General features: G+C 40.2%; 1 protein-coding gene across 2 annotated transcripts in view; it reads right to left on the bottom strand.

Annotated features, from left to right (window-relative positions):
• FRMD6 (FERM domain containing 6) overlaps positions 1 to 19,507 on the bottom strand; it is a 240,944-nt gene that overhangs the window by 152,740 nt on the left and 68,697 nt on the right. For both annotated transcript variants that reach the window (XM_043556141.1, XM_043556142.1), the window contains exon 3: positions 10,857 to 10,921. The gene's annotated coding sequence lies outside the window, so the exon portion shown is untranslated. The remainder of the gene's footprint in view (positions 1 to 10,856; positions 10,922 to 19,507) is intronic.

Raw genomic sequence — 19,507 nt, 5'->3', positions numbered from 1 at the left:
AGAGAAGACTCACTTTGTTTAATCCCCTCTAGACTGTGAGCAACCTGGGGCTGAGGAACACCTTCCTCATCTCTGTCACTTTGCATCTTCTTCAAGGCCTGGGTTATGGTAGGTGCTCCCAAAACATCTGTTGAATGAATGGATCGAAGAATATCTACATCTTGAAGAAGGAGGTAATAAGTAAAGAAAGATGGGGAGAGGCTGAGGAAGAGGGAAGAAGCATTTACACAATTTAGGAAGTAAGGGAAGATGTGTGTGCAAGGAACAGTGGCAAGTGACGCTGATAAAGTCGAGTGGGAAGGGGTGGTGACAGAGGAGATTGCAGAGTCTCTCTGCAGCCACACTGGGAAAGACATCTTCTTTCTATTCTATTATGATCGGCAGGTTATCATTGTTTCATGTTTTCCTTTATTTAGTTTTTGAAGGCCACACTAGCTCAAGCCCCATTAATACATTGTCATTTGGTCCCTATATTAATTTATGGGTATAAAGAAGCATGCCTTCTGGAGCCACCGTGTAAGGCTGAGCAGTCTGTGCACTGCACAATTCCTGGGAACTTGCAGTTCAATGTGTGGCAGCCCAGTGCTCCCTTAATCTCCCTGTATGTATAATGGAATACATTTACAAATTTATAAACATCCTGAGAAATACAATATGTTTGGAAGATACTTTTTTTTTTAACGTTTTATTTATTTTTGAGACAGAGAGAGACAGAGCATGAATGGGGGAGGGGCAGAGAAAGAGGGAGACACAGAATCGGAAGCAGGCTCCAGGCTCTGAGCCATCAGCCCAGAGCCCGACCCAGGGCTCGAACCCACGGACCGTGAAATCGTGACCTGAGCTGAAGTCGGCCGCTTAACTGACTGAGCCACCCAGGCACCCCTGGAAGATACTTTTAACGAACCTCTTTACCTGTTCCTTAAAGCAAACGATTCTTCTATTTTCCCCAGTTGTGAGAGCTATACTGTAAAAACAGATGTTTGTTTTTGTATGTGTGTTGCTTCCACATTCTAACTCTCAGTGATTAAGGGCTACCTGCTTGGAACTCTTCCATAGTGGATGGAGTTCTGTTGTTGGAATGCACGGGTTCTAATCCTGGCTCCATCACTTAGTGTGTAATCTTGTGCAAGCTACTTAGTTTCTCTGTGCCTCAGTTTCCTTAGTTACAAAACAGGAGTAATAAGAGCTCCCACCATATAGGGCTGATGTAAGAAAGAATTGAAATAATCTATGTTAAGTGCTTAGCACAGTGATTGGAACATAGGGAGTTCTCATAGGTGTTAGCAATTATTATTATTGCCAGTACTGGACTACCAGGTTTGGCCTGCTAGGCAGAGCTCCTCCTGAGCCCCTAGAGCTGGGACTGCCCAGCTAGGGCTTTCCCCTTTCCAATGAGCAGGCAGGTATCAAATGTCCTTCCCAGGCTACTCATTCCATGAGAGTTAGCCAGACCATCCCCAGCTGCAGGTTGATATACCACACACACACACACACACACACACACACTCTAAGCACACATACTTCCTCTCTATTCTAAGAACTTCCAACAACAATGCTATAGAATCGAGATGTTGCTGCCATCCCCATATCTTTTTTTCCAGATGAGCCCATTCAAACATAATTGTTAGATCTGAGAGGAAACCCAAGAGACACAAAACGTTTCATGGCTAACAGCAACAGAATGATAGGTTTTGGCAAAAGATGACCACCAGAAAGGAGAGAGAAAACAGATTTTGTTGTTTTTGGTGGTGGTGAGCATGTGCATGTGTCAGATGGTAAATAGAGTGGGGGATATGTAAGACCTGGAAAGTGACATGGAAATCGATGATCAAGTTGGTGTTGGGGGGAATCTAGGGTCAGACAGACAATTAGAGAGGGGAAAGTTCACTGGCAAGGTGAAGGTGAAGGTGAACCATAAGGACCAGGGGATCAGAACACTTACTCTCTCATTTAATCATTTACTTGTTCATTTGGAAAATTGTTACAGAGTAGTGACTACATGCTGAGATGTGTCAGGTGCAGACAATCAGTAGAGAACAAGTGTTCCTACCTTCATGGAGCTTATAGTCTAATCTAGACAAAAAGCACATTCTCAGTGAGAGGTTGTATCCTAGAAGTAAGAGCAAAGCATTATGGAGGTTAGGGGTAGTGTGTGGCCTGTTGCAGTGCTTTGGAGAAAAGCACTGTTGTTCCTGGTGCTTTCCGGGAACAATAGTATGGCCGAGGTGCATCATGGGAGTGGAGCAAGATGAGGGCGAAAAAGTAAACAGGAGAAATACCAGAAAGAACTTCTTAGAATCAAAGGTTAAAGAGTTTGTTCTTGATTTTAGGGCGCTCTGCTGTGTAAGACTTAAATATTACTCAGATCTCAAGGACTGGAATCTAGGGAGGGAAACCGAGTGGCCATTTTCTTAAAAATGACATAATATATGAATAAAAGCTCAGCTGAGAATATTTGTTGGACAGGCCTTCCTCCCTTATGTTGTCATGAGAGCTGAAGGACCATCCCTGCCTAGAGCGGAGCATTTTCCAAAGACGAGTGAACATCTTCCGCCCTTCCCAGCACCTCTCCCACTTCATAGCGAACCTTGTGGCAGCCCTTATGTTTGCTGTGGGTGAGTTTCATAAGGCCATAAAGAAGAAAAGGAAGCTAATCACTTATTACCTTCATGTAGCCATGTTCTAATTCCTTAGTCTGGCCTTCAAGAACATCCAACCTCTTCTTTTAATTTTTTTTAATGTTTTAATTTTTTTTTGGAGGAGAGAGAGACAGAGCATCAGTGGGGGAAGAGCAGAGAGAGGGGGAGACACAGAATTCGAAGCAGGCTCCAGGCTCTGAGCTGTCAGCACAGAGCCTGCTGCAGGGCTCGAACTCACGAACTGTGAGATCATGACCTAAGCCGAAGTCGGACGCTTAACCGACTGAGCCAACCAGGCATCCCTCATCCAACCCCTTCTACCTGTGCTCTTACAACTCCCCTGCACAAATCCTCTTTTCCAGTCAAATGAGTCTCAAACACTCCATGTACTTCCCTGCTTTGGTGCCTCTGACCCTGTCCTTTTAAGGGCTTAGCCCTTCTCACACTCAGTTTCCTCATCTGTAAATTGGTGATAATAATACCTTTATTCAGCATGTTATATGGATCATGTGTCTCAAAGTACCTATCACAGTGCCTGGCATGAAAACACTGTTTGACACACGTGAGAAGCTGCCAATTTCAGGTTCTAGATCCTTGTCTGTACGTCACAAACTTCAATACTGAAATGTTTTCAGGCTTGGGTAGGAGATGGGCACTGGGAACTGGAGTAGACTGGAAAGGGCAGGCCCGTCAATAAGCATGCAAGGAAACAAACACAAAAACTAAAAACACAAAAAATGAAAATAAAAACAACAAAAAACCATGTCTGGAACCTCATTTGGCTCAAGCCTACCATTTATTTTGCAAACCCTTTGACTTTTGCCTCCTTACTTTAGGTTATAAATATCCTTCCTTTTGTACTTCTCTTTCACCCACCCTACGTGCCACTTATTTTTCACTTCATATTCTTTGTAGCATTACTGATATTTCAGTGTACATTTTGTGACTTTCAGAACCACAATGAGAATGAAGTCAAGCTACATATGTAAGGTGTCGAGTGCCTAGCACATACGTTTTAGCTTTATTGTTTTGAATAATAATAATCATGACCATAGAAATCTCTTAAATTCAGGGGCGCCTGGGTGGCTCAGTCGGTTAAGCGGCCGTCTTCGGCTCAGGTCATGATCTCACATGATCTCACTCAGGTCATGAGTTCGAGTCCCGTGTCGGGCTCTGTGCTGACAGCTCAGAGCCTGGAGCCTGTTTCAGATTCTGTGTCTCCCTCTCTCTGACCCTCCCCCGTTCATGTTCTGTCTCTCTCTGTCTCAAAAATAAATAAACGTTTAAAAAAAAGTTTAAAAAAAAAAAGAAATCTCTTAAATTCAGAGACCAGGTCTCTAAGACTTCCAAGAATCTCTTTCCTGCTTGTTGACTTGGTGAAGAATAATAATAACAATAATAATGACTACTAATTAAATGGTTGTCCACATGACAGGACCTGTTCTGAGTACTATGCATGCCTGAACTGATTTCTGCTCATGATAACCCTTGAGGTAGGCTCTGTTAGTATCATATAATATCATATGGTAGAAATAAGAAAACGGACGCATCAAAAGATAAGTAACTAGCCAACTTTTGCAGGTGGGAAGTGACAGAGTTGGGATTTGAACCGGTTGGGCTGGCCCCACAGCCCATGTACTAAACTACTGGACTGTATTCACTTTCTGACCAAGTTCTATTCATCCTTAAAGGCCCAGCTCACATGCTACCTCCTCTCCAGCTTCCCATACAGAGTTGGCTGAGTTACTCCAACTTCTGTACTCCCCCTGCGCTTTGAATATACCTCCCCTGTAGCAACGTTCACAGTGAATATTATTTATGTGTGTGTTTATCCGTATGTGAGTTTCTTAAGGAAGAATCTGTAAATTACTCATTGTTATACACTTTGCAGAGGGCTTGGCACATAACTGATAAGTAAAAATATGTGTTGAAATTTAATGGAGCTAGTAGGACATCAGTAAAATTTGATGTCCATGATGGTGGTAGCTAGGGCTTGGCACATAATTGATAAGTAAAAATACGTGTTGAAATTTAATGGAGCTAGTAGGACATCAGTAAAATTTGATGTCCATGATGGTGGTAGCTATAAGATCAAACATGGGTGAATGGAAATTTCAAGTGAAAAGAAACAGTGCTAAGTTATTGGCTGTTTTGCTATGGTTTTTACAACATTGCTGCTGTTGTTGTTGTCCTTTTCTGGGTTGGAGTGGTTAAAATGACTCCTATCTAAGATGTCTCATTAACCGGAGGCCTCCTAGTCCCTTTTAGTTACATGTCTTTCCACCCCAACCCTTCTGAGGAATTATCAGTTCATGGCAGGTGTGACTGCCCTGTGAAAGCCACAGAAGAAATAAGCAATACTGAAATGTATGCCACTTAGCAACTATTAATATTTCACCAGAGGTTACATAAACAAGCTAAAAGAATGACTGAAGGTACCCCACCTCAATGTGAGCCAAGGACCCATATTTTATAACAATGCCTTCCGTAGTACTTTAAAATTTATAATCCTTTCCCTTCCATTACTTCATCTGATTCTTACCATAGCTCATTGGAATAGGCAGGAGAAGCTTAAGGAAAGAAAGACACTTGCCTCATGTTCATGGCCAGTGCAAGATGGAACCAGGACAAGGACCTGTTTTCCATACACAACAAGTCAAACAAGATGGTCAAAGTAACTAATTCGATATTGGGACACTCCTGTCCCCAGCGTGCATAGATCTGTACTGTTATGGGCTCTGAAGACAGGGAAGATTTTGCAGATGGTGGAAAATGGAAACACTGAGAACTGGGCCAAGAGATAATATGCTGGGGTTCAAAGAAAAGATGGAGTTTGTTAGTTTAGGGGTGGAAGGACGTATTGGGTGATGTTTACTTATGGAGCGCAGAAACAAGGTCTGTCACAGGAGATAATATGTTGAATTTTATAGGATAAAGATTTTAAAAAGCAGTCTGCTTCAAAAGAAGAGATGAGATAGGCATGTGTAAAGCTAGAAGACAGAGGAATTTTCAGTCGGTGTGAATGGACTTGGCAAACTACATTATGTTTAATGTTCCTATGTGTGCTTTTAAAGAATTCTTCCTCCTCTATGTCACTGCCCCTCCTACTAAAGGATACATCAGATTCTTTGTGCCTGTTCTCATCTCATTCCCCTGCTCCCACCTATACTGGGCTTACTGTCAGTCCCACAGGAATGTGGAGACATTCAGAAGCAGGAAATGATCAGAAGGGCTCCTTTGATGCTGGCACATACACTTGCCTTGTGCTTCCTCATGCTTTGTCCCTGTGGTTCCTGCAGACTCCATGCACCCTGGTGTCAGAGACTCTTCCTACAAATCGTCTTCCTGTGTCTTGGGTGTCAAGCCTGCCTTGATCTTTGAATTATTTTGACTCCCCTTTATCTCTCATATGCTGGCTGCTCCTCTCCCCACCGCTGACCACAGGGCTCAAGCTGGATTTGTTCTGGCTCATGGTCACACTTGATGGCCGGTGACTGCCTGTTGCTGACAGGCACCTGGTGCTCCAGTGCATATCTATTTTCTTAAAAAAATGTGTGACCATAGCTGAAACTGGCTGAAATAGGGTGAAATTTGCCTCATTTGGGAATATCTACTGATAGGTTCACATTTGCAAGGATACAGCTCTTGTCCATGAGCTCTTGCTGGTTGAGACAGAGAGAGAAAGAGAGAGAGAGAAGAGAAGAGAAGAGAAGAGAAGAGAAGAGAAGAGAAGAGAAGAGAAGAGAAGGGAAGGGAAGGGAAGGGAAGGGAAGGGAAGGGAAGGGAAGGGAAGAGGAGAGAAGAGGTTGAGTTCCAGACATCTGCAAATGAAAAATAAGGCAGCGACATAGCAAATTCCAAAGTGCAGCTGAAGGCACTGCAGTTTGGGCAGCTGAATCCCATTAAAAAATCATGTGAAAGCTCTATTCCTGCCATTGTGATGAAGAGGGAAAGCAAATGTCTGAGGGTTTCACAAAGAAAACAATTTGTGACTAGAAGACTTAAAGTTCTGTAAAATCTCATGAAAATGGAAACAGTTTGATGGGTACCCAGGAAGTCCATGAAGTATAGCCAGTACAGGGAGGTCACAGAAAGGTAAATCCACTCCCCTCAGCCAGGGAGCATCTATGGGAGAAGTCAAAGCCAGGTGGGCCCCTTCAGCTGACCTAAGACCAAAGACCTCACACACAAGGAGCGCAGACAAAGCTGTCTTTATAATCATAGCCTGTCTTTTACACAATCATTTCATGTCAGTAGAAAATCGACCTGAATTCTTTTCCTCCAAATTTTTATTTTAGATCATCTCTGGATCTTAAAATTAAAATTTAAGCCATATTTTAAAATTACATTAAGTAATAAATCTTAAGATGAAAATTTAAGCCATTCTCAGCTATAAACTAGAATTAATGGAAGTGTTCCTGGCAGCCATTTTGAGTAACTGGTGGGCATCATCTCTCTAGACACAGAAGAGTTATTTTTATAGGCTTCACAGTGTGTTGGAAAAAATCCACATTGGTCTTATATAAAAGCAATGGGTTTATATTTTATTTTAGGATTACAAAATCCATATAGATCTTAAAAAATACACACTTTTTTCCTAGGGTAGTTTTAAAGGTTTGGTGAATATTTATATTCTGCTTTTGCACATATACTGCCCTATATGTTTGGAATTCTTTGGGCCAATAAACTCCAGGGCATGTCCAGAAAAGGGAACTAGAAAGGCCGAGTGTAAGGGAGAATTATCACACCTTTCAGTCCAAAAAGATGAAGGCTGGAGGCAGAGAGGACTGATGCTTACTAAACCATAAAGAATAGGGTAGGGAGAGAACACCAAGGACTGTCCTCAAAATGAATCAAAGGTAGGTTTTGCATTTATAAAAGAAAGCATGAAGCCACACAGTGGCTATTCATTCTATGGAAACCATTATCTAAAGAGATGTTTCAAGTAGAAAATAAAAAATAGGCTGGAGGATGATGAATTTAACAAGAGCTAAGCTAATGATTACGGGATTCTGGGAATGCCTCCTAGAAAGCAAACTTAGCTCCACACCACTCCCCCCACCTCCCACCCCCCATCCCCGCAAAGTATTCCTAGTTGTTAATTTACAGTAAAGCTACTTCATGAGAAAGACAACCAGGCCTGTGGTCTGAACTATAAGTGGAGATTCTTCTGTTTTTTTTGAGAATGACAGCTTTGGCATGTGGTCATCTGCCCCCAACCCTTGCCTCTTGTAAGGTAAAGTGGTCCACACTCCTGAATTTAATAACTTGGGTATAAAAAAGAGAAGACACGGGGACTTTCTTCATTACCATGATCTGAATACAAAAGACCAGCATGAGACTGGTTCAGCAGTAGCATCATGGGAAGTCAGTATGCCCCCAGAATTTCATTAATACACTTTATGTCTAATGTACAATTCCATTCCATGGCTCACCTGAGATCTGGCTCTTCACAATATTTACTTTCTTGTAAAGTACTTAAAAAGAATAGCAGATTGATGTAGGAGGAGAGAATACCTATTTCACTTCCAGAAATCTCCTTTTCATCATCCCTCCCATCTCCCTTCTCCCTTGTCTCATACAGGCAGAAAGGATGATAAAAGGCACAGCAGGGTATTGGCATGAAATAATCCCCAGGGTGGGAGAGGGTGGGGAGGTGGTCCCTTCAGAATCCCAACACCCTGGGTCACCTCATTGGCCTGCTTTCCTTCTAGTGAGTGACTAGTTATGAGCCCCAGCAAGGGCATGTGAAAGCCCCAATTGAGAACACAGTAGGATTTAAGTAACCCATAAACCTGTTGTATACTCACTCCCTAGTCCGTCTTGGGCAGAAGCCTATCCATAGAACTAATCTTTCTCAGAAATAAAAGAGGGAAACCTCACTTATAATTCCCAACTGCATCATTAATAAAAATAAGAGCCAATGTCTAGGTAGATCTCCTTCCATTAGATTATTTTATTATGGAGGAGTGCTGGTTATGGAAAAATCATATAAAATAACTTAAGAATCATGAGAAAAACGAGTCCTCTATCTTCCCCCCAAAATGTACTATTAAATTTCAAATAGATCTGTAAGCCTTTGACTCTTCAACTGTGTATTAAAATGGAACAAAAGGACTCCTTTGAGGAGACAGAATTAAGCTTAGTTGATGGAAAGTAAAAACTCTTTGAAATTAAAGAGTTCCCTTTAAGGCCTTGGGGTTCTGAATTAAACTACATTCTCTTCTCAACCACCTTAGACATTTGTTTTTAATAAGTCTTTACAAAGTAAACAATTTAAAAAAGGACCTCAACTGTGTTTCTGACCAGTAAAATAAGTACAGATTCCAGATGTTTCTCATTTTTCTATGTCACTAATTCAAAGTCAGAAATCTCTTGTTTATTGGACATTTATTTAATCCTAATGTTTTATATACCTCTGTTCCAAGAATCTCCTTTCCTATCTCTGCATCCCTTCTCTCACCAAAGTCATCTATTTGTTAGATTTATTAGTCATAAATCTATTTATATCAGTATCTATATAAGATATTAGGGAAATTTCCTTCTCCCGAAATCTTTAAAAATTGGATACATGTTGTGTTTTGTAAGTTGAATAGAGGTTAGGGAGGTAAATCACCTTTCAGAGTTCTCTTTATGCCTTCTGACTTCTGATGACTGCACTTGGGTCATCCCGTTGGCCTTTTGGATTTTGCTCTAAAGGGCTGATAGGTATTAGAGGAACTAATTGCAGACACTACTCTGTGCTCTCCTAGCCCTACAGGTCGGCCATGGATGATGGATTTCTACACTCTATCATGTATTTAATTCTACCTGGCCCCATGCTGGAGTTCCAGCAATGGCCAAGGAATTAAGAGAGCAGAGAGCTGAAAACAGTAAATCTCCATGGAAAATATAACGTAGTAATGGTTGGAATCATGCAAGGGAGATACACTTGATCTCTCCCCTTTGTGCTTGTTTTTAATGGTATGAAGTCTAAGGTGACATTTTTGAATGTATAATTCTATCAATAATTTTTTAATCATAGCTAATATTTATTTAGCCAGGCACTGTGCTAAGTGCATCTAGATTATTTTCATTATTTCTTACAACAATACTAACAAGTAGATTCTTTCATTGTCTCCAGTTTACAAACAAGGAAACAGTCTTAGAGACTCCAATACCTACTTGCCCATGAAATATGCATGCTACAGAGAAGAAATCATGTAGATCTCCGCAAGGGAGGGATATCTTGAACAAAGGCATTTTGGGGGCAGCATTTAGCAATCACTTCAGAATGACAGCATAATTCATAGATTAGCAGACATTCATAGGTATGCACAGGATTACACCAAATTACATTAAGGCTGGTGGTGAAATGGCTGCTGGGAAGCTATCAAGACTGGCTTCCAGAATTAGAGATAACAAATACTGTTCAGACCTCAAACATATCCTAAACACTACAAGAGAACATGAGCTCCTTTTGGACCACACAATCCTTGCAGATGACTTCAGAGGTGAAACTTCAACACTTGCAGCCCAGATAAAAATATTAACTTGTAAAGAGAATGTCCTACAGATATTAGGCATAAAAGGCAACCGTCTTAGAAAGTGGGCACCCTTTTCTAGATGTGTCTTATGTGACTACAGAGGTTTTCCTTCTAAAGCCTAAAAAAGGGATTTTAAAAAAGTTAGTCGACAACTTCTACTGCATAGCTAATTTTGATGGAGTCCCATATTAGATAGCAATTAAGTTGTCATAAAGACAGTAATTACAGGTTTTAATGTAGTATGATTTTGTGAAGCAAACTTGAGCTTGCTAAATGAGTAATGGATGAACTTGCAGGAAGGAGGAAAATACAATGGAGAAAAGAAAGGAAGAAGAGACATCAAATCCATCAAATCCCATCAATCCAGAGGAGATATTTTCTGCTCCTTTGGTCCATAAAGCCCATCTAAAGCAGAGATTCTCAGACTTGTGTGTGCATCAGAAACACCTGGCAAGTTTGTTAAAGCACAAGGAAGGGCCCAAGAGTTTGCATTGCTAACAAGTTTCCAGGTGGCACTGATGCTGTTGGTGTGGGGACCAAACTGTCAGATCCACTAAAATAACTAGAGATCCTGCTGGACTTTTCCTAGTTCATATTCTAGACGTTTGTCCAGAGCTGACACATCTTTGGATTTTCTAAACTTGGGTTCCTTCACAACAAGCTTTTCAGGTTCACATTTAGTACTCCTTACCTGATGAAATTTGGTAGTTTCCAACCAGAAGAAGCCTCATGAGAAATAAAAACTGGATGTAAAGGCTGTTGAGAGAAATATAAGAGGCAATTAAGAAAGGAAATCCAAATTACTCTGTCATTGTAATTAATAGTAACTTTTAGATAAACACCATTATCCCAAAGATACATTCATTGTATTTTCCGCATTTGCTTTTTATTAGCAACTTAAACAAATTTACAGATGAAGATGTAATTGGATCAACACAGTGACAAGTAAAAAAAGACGTTTCATTATTTAGAAAATTCGATTGAATAGAAGGTGATAATTATAACAGAGATACAACTAAATTTTCTAAACAATGTTAACGTTTATTTTGACCCAAGTATTGTTTGCCTAAGTCGAGGCATTATTTTTAGTAACCAAAGCATTCATTTTTTTTTTTTTTTGCATTCCAAAATCTACTTCCTAATGTAATGAGTCCTGTTTACTTGGTAATGTTTTTCTTTTTTTTTTTTTTAACTACTAAATAATATGCAGAAAATGATGAGAACTGCGAAGTATCTGAAAGGCACATAGGTCGTTTTGTGAAAATAAGGAGTATGGAGAGAGAAAACATTTTCAGTAAAAGTGCTCTGTGAGTATTTTTTCAGTATTTCCCAGTAAGGAAGAAAATACAATGCTTTTCTTTGGTCAGACAGTCAATTCACATCAGAACTGGTCTGTTCACTTTAGCCTTTGGATTCCCCATCACATCGAGCTCAGCAGACTTAGGGATCCACAGGGGTATTGTTTCCACACTTCTCAACGTGCAAGTGGTACTGGCCAATTCAAACCAAACACTAGGCCCCCTCCCAGACATGTTTGTGGTTGCCCTGACACACATGCCTAGCTGTTCTGACTCTGAAGCCTGCTTCTGTTAGTGTAGAGATAACTTTAATGTCCAGCATACTGCAAAACTTGCTTGTGATGAGAGCCATCGCTTGGCCACCCCATCGGGACAAAGATAGCGGTTGGTCATTTCTGGAGTTTCAGGGCTTGCTCCATTTCTCCTCCCAATGCATTCATTTCTGGATTAAGGTTGACTGCAGCTCATGATTCTGCTGCTTCAAATCGTTCTAAAATAGCCCAAGAAGTTCTGACTTGTGAATGTGAAACATGAGTTCGACCTTCTCTAAGTGAGCCTACCATTCTCTAACTGCCTAAACCAATGGCAGGTTTCCTGCAGACAAGAGTTGGCTCCGAAAACTTTTTGAAGTCAGGACTTACATAGGACCACATCACCTCCATTGGATAATATACATTCTACAATATTTTTATTCTAGAAAAGGCATGATGAACTCATAACTATTCTACTAACTGCTTTCTTCTTAAAAATTTATAGCAAGCCAGTGCTTCTCAGCTCAGCAGGGCACAGTGCCCACAGACTTGGATTTGTTCGCTTGCCTAGGCTAGAAATTCAGGAACGTCAAGATACTCAACTCATTTCTAGTATAACTATGTATTTGTGTGTCAGCAAAGGCTATCCTCTTTTTCCTTTACTGAAAAAAAAAACAACTGCAAATGTTTATTGAACTTTGAAGCTGGCATAAAAGAACTATTAGATTATGGTTTTTGTCCTGGAATTATTTATAATGAAGTCTTAATATAAGATCTGCACATGTGAAACAATTACAAACAAGGAGAAAGAGGACAGAGTTTATTGACCATGGACTGTTTAGTACAGACCATACAGATATATGATGTCAGAGAGTTGGGGACAACTTTAGGAAGTTGATTTAAGTGATTTAAGTGATTTAAGTTGATTTAAGTGATTTAAGTGATTTAAGTGATTTAAGTTGATTTAGAAGTGATTAAAGTAGATTAAAGGATACATAAGATTTGTATAAAAAGATAAGTGGTCTTTCTCTGTGTTTTATTCAGAAAATGAATGCGCGCATTTATACTATTTAATCTCACTCACTAAATATCTTTATAGGGTGTCCAGAAACCTCAAAATGGTCACCAGTGGGCCAAAGAGCTTTTTACTTGACCATCACTTGCCACGTTTTCAAAGAAATTTGAACTAGTTACCAACATTAACAAGTTGAATGATTTTACATTAAAATGTATAGATTTAGATTTTCTCTTGACAATTGGACAGTCTATCAAAACCTGGGATATATTTCTGCCTGGTAACAATGAATTACAGTTGAGTAAAACCCACCCCCTTTGGATGGGGCACTGACTTTCTGCTCTCCACTGCCCAAACAAATCCCCCTAACTTCTCTCACCTAACATGCTGTGCTCATGTAGATCCCCTATCTGGCCTCTGTGGGCATTTGAGCTTATGACCCTGCTGTACGTTAATAGGGCCTCCCGCACAGGGAGCTGTGATATATGCTCCACTTCAACCAATTCGGTCACAATCAGTGATCCTGCCCTCTCAGCCTCACTTTAGGATGTCCAAGCAACTTACACACAGAAGGACACCTTATAAAATTGTTCTCAATCCACAGAGGAAAATATCATGGACAACGTACACAAAGAGTTGAACTTTGGATTCTGTAAGTACGCTGGTGATCATGATTCAAAATGTATGTTCTCTAGTGGAGGTTACCAGGCTGTGTTCACATACGAAGGATGGATGCTCCATTAGCTCCTTCAGGTCACTTACTATAGGAAGATCCATGCAAAGCGCATGTTATGCATGAAAATTTGGAGTGAGATAGCAGATAAGTTGAGGTTGATTATTCTCTTCCAGAAAATTTACCTATTTCACAAAGAATTTTATGTAAGCAGAGTTGTTCCTATGTATTTGAGATATAGTCAGATCTACCTATAATGTAGCCCTGTGTGTCCCAAAGTAAGGCACATCTGTATGAATATTTACTGTGGACAACCAATTCCTTCTGGTATGCTCTGAGGAAATGTACAGAGCACCCAATGGTCGGGCAATGCAAGCAGCATGTGTTAGATCTAGAATGAGTTCCATACTTGTATTGGAACAGTCATTCATTTATTCACCTGGTCATCCCAAATGTGTTTACTTCTTTAGCCCAGCCCCGTGGGCTTTCTCTTGGCTCTTCTATTAACTAACTCTGTGAACTTGTCGAAATCCATTAACCTGTCTCAGTTTTGGTTCCTCAGATGAGAAAGGCATATTAAATGATCTCTGAGGTCCCTAAAGATAAAATATGCCAAGTTTTCAGAAGAAGGTGCCTAGGGTAAAGGGAGACAATCTGTTCTGACTTAGGAATCAGGCTGCAATCCTTTGCACGTAGACATCGCTGCCTAGCCTGCCAGTGTGCAGGCCAGGTGTGGTCTCATACCCAGCTTGTGCCCACCAGTAAGCCCACACTGGTGTTTCATATCCAGCTTCCTTTCTGTTTGGCCCTACAGTCTAATGGTAGATTCCCTGGGATTTCTGGTTCTGATATATACTTTATCACTGATGCTCATGTTCCCCTAGGAAGTCTTTTCCCTTTTTAGCTCAGTCTCATCTTGTTGACTTAGAGGATGAGATTTCATCCTCCTTCTTTGAGGCTACCTGGGAAGAGAAGAGGGGCCAACTTGTAATACCTCTTAAGATGGAAAAGTTATAGAAAATATTACATTAAATATTTGAATTGCCTACAGTTTTAAGAAAAAAGGAAAGGAAATTCTGTGCTTTTTCTTATTTTTTATTCTTTTCAAATCTCACCTTTTCTTAGCAAAGATAGAGATTCTCCTATAAAATAGGTGTTGGGGCAAGAGAGCACAAAAGGAAAGGGTCTCCTTAGGGACCAGGCATCTGGGGGGCAGGAGTGGCTGATTCTAACTGTATCAGCCGATTATTTAGAGCAGAAGTCTGCCCCTGAAGGACCCTGAGGAGTTGTTGTCACTGCTACCCTCTTGCCCAGTGGATATTTTCTTTTATACTTTTATTTTTTTTAAGCAATAGATACTTATTGCAGAATAATTATATCTTCAAAATATAAATAAATCCTCTAAGCCACCCCAAGAGTTATACAGTTAACATTTTGATGTCTATACTTCCAACAAATATAAACATGTATATTATGTAGAGTTTTTAAAAAACGGGATAATATACGGGCTCCTGGATGACTCAGTCAGTTAAGTGTCTGGTTCTTGATTTCAACTCAGGTCATGATATGGTGCATGAGATCGAGCCCCATGTCAGGCTCTGTGCTGACAGCGTAGAGCCTGTTTGGGATTCTTTCACTCCTTTGCTCTCTGCCCCTACCCTGCTCACACACTCTCTCTCTCCATCTCAAAATAAATTTTTAAAAATGGGATAATATATTCATATACATATATATGTATGAACATACGTATACACATTACATACGTATATACCATATGCATACTATATACGTATTTATATCATATACATTGACTATACACACATTATTTTGCAAACTTCTTACTTCACTTGATATGTTATAAAATTTTTTCTATTCCTGTAAATATGGAATTTCAAATAATTTGTAGTGAATGTATCATTCTCCATTGTGTTGGCGCATTACAATTTATGTAATCAGTCCTCTATAACTGAGCATTTAGACCTTTCTTCCCCCCATTACTAGTGTAATGCAGTTGGTGGAAAAAGTCTTTTTTTTATTTTTATTTTTTAGAGAGAGGGCAAGAGCATGAGCAGGGGAGGGGGCAGAGGGAGAGGGAAAATAAGACAGAAAGAGAGAGAGAGAGAGAGAGAGAGAGAGAGAGAGAGAGAGAGAGAATCTCAAGCAGGCTCCTCAGTCAGTGTGAAGCCTGATGGGGCTCGATCCCATGACCCTGGGATCATAACCTGAGCTGAAATCAAGACTCTGACACAAGCAACTGAACCACCCAGGTGCCCCATGGAGAAGATTCTTTTAAAGCCTCCGGAAGAATTCCCAAGGCAGAAGAGGCAAAAATGGATTGCCCTCCTTGATAAAAAAGCAGCCATTCTGATGTTCTAGGGACAGGAGAAAAGAAGGGGTGCTGGGGAGAATCTGAGTTTCTGAGGCCCTGAGACCAGGCACGAATCTATATGTTAGAGAAAATAGGTTTCTAAGAAATTCCCAAAGACTTTTAAATCCAGGGCAATCTGTTATCTAATATTGACCATCTATTGTGCCATGCTGTGATGAAACTTTCTCCTGTGACCAACTGCTTTTTCTGAGAGACTTTGGGAGGGAAATTAAAATAAGTAACAGGCTGTGTTACTCATTTGAGTTGGCAAAGGGCAGAAAGACACAAAGCTGTAGGATAAACTCTATAAGTGTAATTAAGAACCTCATGCCATTCAGGAAATAGGATAAGAGGTGCACAGCGGAGATGTTACTACTCTGAGAAGCCTTGGAGGTGGCGAACACTGAGCTCCTCCAGCAGGAAGAGGACTTGAGTCATTTTCTTGCAATACTAAAGTTAGAATGACTCCATGAACCCAGAGTGTTTGGATATGCCTAGGCAGCTAACACAACACTGAAATGAAAATCCTTACATGTTTATTGACTAAATTCCAATTTGTGAGTTTTGAATTTCCAGATTAGAAATAAAACTCATGGGCGCCTGGGTGGCTCAATCAGGTGAGTATCCAACTTTGACTCAGGTCATGATCTCGCAGTTTGTGACTTTGAGTCCTGCACCAGGGGTGCTGTGTCAGCGTGGAGCCTGGTTCAGTTTCTCTGTTCCCCTCTCTCTCTTCCCCTCCCCTGCTTGTGCTTTCCCTCTCAAAAATAAATAAATATTAGCAAAAAGAAGTAAAACTCACCTACTTTTCTATATCTTTCTCCCTCCTATTCTTTCCCTCAGCCATTTTCTCTTTGTTTTTTTCCTTTCTTTTCTCTTAATTAAAATAAAATACCTTTTCATTAGGTGATCCATTCATACTGTACAAGATTCAAAAGCGAGAAAAGGATAAAGGAGGATAGGGTAAATCATGACTATGTAAGCCTACCTACCTTGCTCTTCATTGGAGTCAATGAATGTTATCTGGTTGTATATTCTTCCAGATGTTCTAAGCATACACAGCATGTATGAATAACAGCCACTCCCTTTCTGTTTCCACAAATAGCTGTGTACTCCACAAAGAGTTTGTGGCTTGCTCTTCTCATTTAAAGGCCACTTTCTTTTTTTTAAGTTTATTTATTTTTGAGACCGCGAGAGACAGAGCATGAATGGGGGAGGGGCAGAGAGAGAGGGAGACACAGAATCCGAAGCAGGCTCCAGGCTCTGAGCCATCAGCCCAGAGCCTGACGCGGGGCCAGAGCTCACGGACCGAGAGATCGTGACCTGAGCTGAAGTCGGACGCTTAACTGACTGAGCTACCCAGGCGCCCTTGCCCTTCTCATTTAACATACTTCACCAACGGTTCCACATTCGTACACATAGAGCTGCTCAATGACTGTATTTGTAATCCAGTCCAAATGAACATAAATAATTTATTTTGCCTTTCCTTTTTCAGATGAGAATTAAGGTTGCTTGTTTTTCCCCAACAAAAAATTCTTCAGTAATCTTGGACATACGGTTTTTTCATTATGTATGAGAATATCTATCTGATAAAATCCTAGGAATGGAATTGACGAGTCACGGTGTCTGTATATTTAAACTATTGATAAGTATGGTTAATTATCCTCCAAAGAGGTTGTATCAATTTGCACACCTACTACAAATGTATGAGAATATCTCTTTCCTTACACCTTAATCTAAATAATGTTACTGATTTTTAAATCTTTGCCCATCTGATAACTGAAAATCAGTGTGCCATTTTAATTTGCATTTTCCTATTATAACTGAAAGATAACATTTTAAAAGACCTTTAGTTCCTATTTATTTGTTCATTTTTACATTGTATTATTTGGTTCTTTCTTTTTGGCTCATAGGAGTTCTCTACATATTATAGAAATTAGTTCTTTTACTATATAAATTATAGCAGATATTTCACCTGCTTTGACTTTTAACATTGTATATGTGTATTTCAATGGAATAGAAAATCTTATTTTTTGAGTAGTTGAATTTACTGACTCTTTTATGCCTTCTTTTTGTTGTTTGGGTTTTTTTTGGGGGGGGTCATTATTTTTACCCTTCAAGAATTAAAAAAAAAAAACTCCATTCATATTTTCCTTCAGGACATTTATGGTTGCATGGTTATACTTCAATCTTTGGCTCCATCTGGAATGTATTTTGGTATATTCCTCTTCTTCTCCTTACAGTTCCCTTCTCCTCTTTTAGGTTTAGGCAAGTTGCCAAGGAGATTTAATGGCTGGGTGCAGTCCTTCCCTTTCTGGCCCACTTCCTCACTGAGAGACCCAAGGAAAGAATTAGCTGCTCCAAGTTTTGGTTGAAAGGCGATGTGGGGCATGGAGACTGGAGGAAATGGAGACTAGGGATGGGACGGTCACAGGAGTCTCTATACACTTCTTCTGAGAAGAGTTCAACAGCTTCCAGTTTAAAGTTTGAGAATAAGGGGCGCCTGGGTGGCGCAGTCGGTTAAGCGTCCGACTTCAGCCAGGTCACGATCTCGCGGCCCGTGAGTTTGAGCCCCGCGTCAGGCTCTGGGCTGATGGCTCAGAGCCTGGAGCCTGTTTCAGATTCTGTGTCTCCCTCTCTCTCTGCCCCTCCCCCATTCATGCTCTGTCTCTCTCTGTCCCAAAAATAAATAAATGTTGAAAAAAAAAATTTAAAGTTTGAGAATAAAATTTCTCGATTCCCAGATGTATTCTTTAAGCTTTACTGCTTAAACCATTTTCTCTATGAATTTCTCCACAGAGGACAGAAAGTGTGGAAATGAGATGGGATTAAAGAGAAAACAGCTTGAGGGGCACATGGGTGGCTCAGTTTGTTAAGTGTCCAACTCCTGATTTCGTGTCAGGTCATGATCTCACGGTCTGTGGGTTCAAGCTCTGCATCGCGCTCTGTGCTGAAAGTGTGGAGCCTGCTTAGGATTCTCTCTCTCCCTCACTCTCTGCCCCTCCCCACTCACTCCTCTATCTCTTTCTCTCTCAAAAATAAATATTTTTTAAAAGAAAACAGTTTGGATATAAATAAAAACTTACTGATAGAGAAACCTACAACAGGTTGGAAAGCCATGTGTCTTGAAAGATAGAGTTGAAAACTTGTCCTGGAATAGGAGCCCTTAAAACCCTTTATTTTATGGTTTTATCAGCTTTCCCATCAGGAAACAGACAATTTTAACACACAGGTATCATGTACATTAATATCTATAAGCCTAAAACCATTAAGAAAAGAGGTTGCAGAAATATAATGTAGCATTATCACAGATATGTTTTTGATAGGTTTTGTAGCATGTTTTAGAGTAAGAGTATTTTCTGTCCAGCTTGAATGTTGAAGAAATTCAGGAGAGGGTGGATAGATGAACCATTGGTCTTAGTACCACCTTATATTGATCTTGGCCAAGTTACTCAAATCTCAGAGAAGAGACTTGATGATGAAGTCAATTAGACAAATATTAGAGAGTATCCAGACCAAGAACCAGTGGCTAGCCTAAATGATTTTAACCTTTTGTATTGTGACCCTCAGAAAGACATAAGTTTTCCATTTTGGTCCAGAATAACACTACACACGAGACTGAAATTAAAGTTACATGAAATGGTATTAACTTTTACTTCATGCATTCTGGTATTTTCTATTTCATTCCATTCCATTCCATTCCATTCCATTCCATTCCATTCCATCCTGTTTCTTTT

The sequence above is a fragment of the Prionailurus bengalensis genome, chromosome B3, assembly GCF_016509475.1.
Source record: "Prionailurus bengalensis isolate Pbe53 chromosome B3, Fcat_Pben_1.1_paternal_pri, whole genome shotgun sequence".
Taxonomy (NCBI): Eukaryota; Metazoa; Chordata; class Mammalia; order Carnivora; family Felidae; genus Prionailurus; species Prionailurus bengalensis.
The sequence above is the reverse complement of the archived record's forward strand: the minus strand, read 5'-3'. Positions and strand labels throughout refer to the sequence as shown.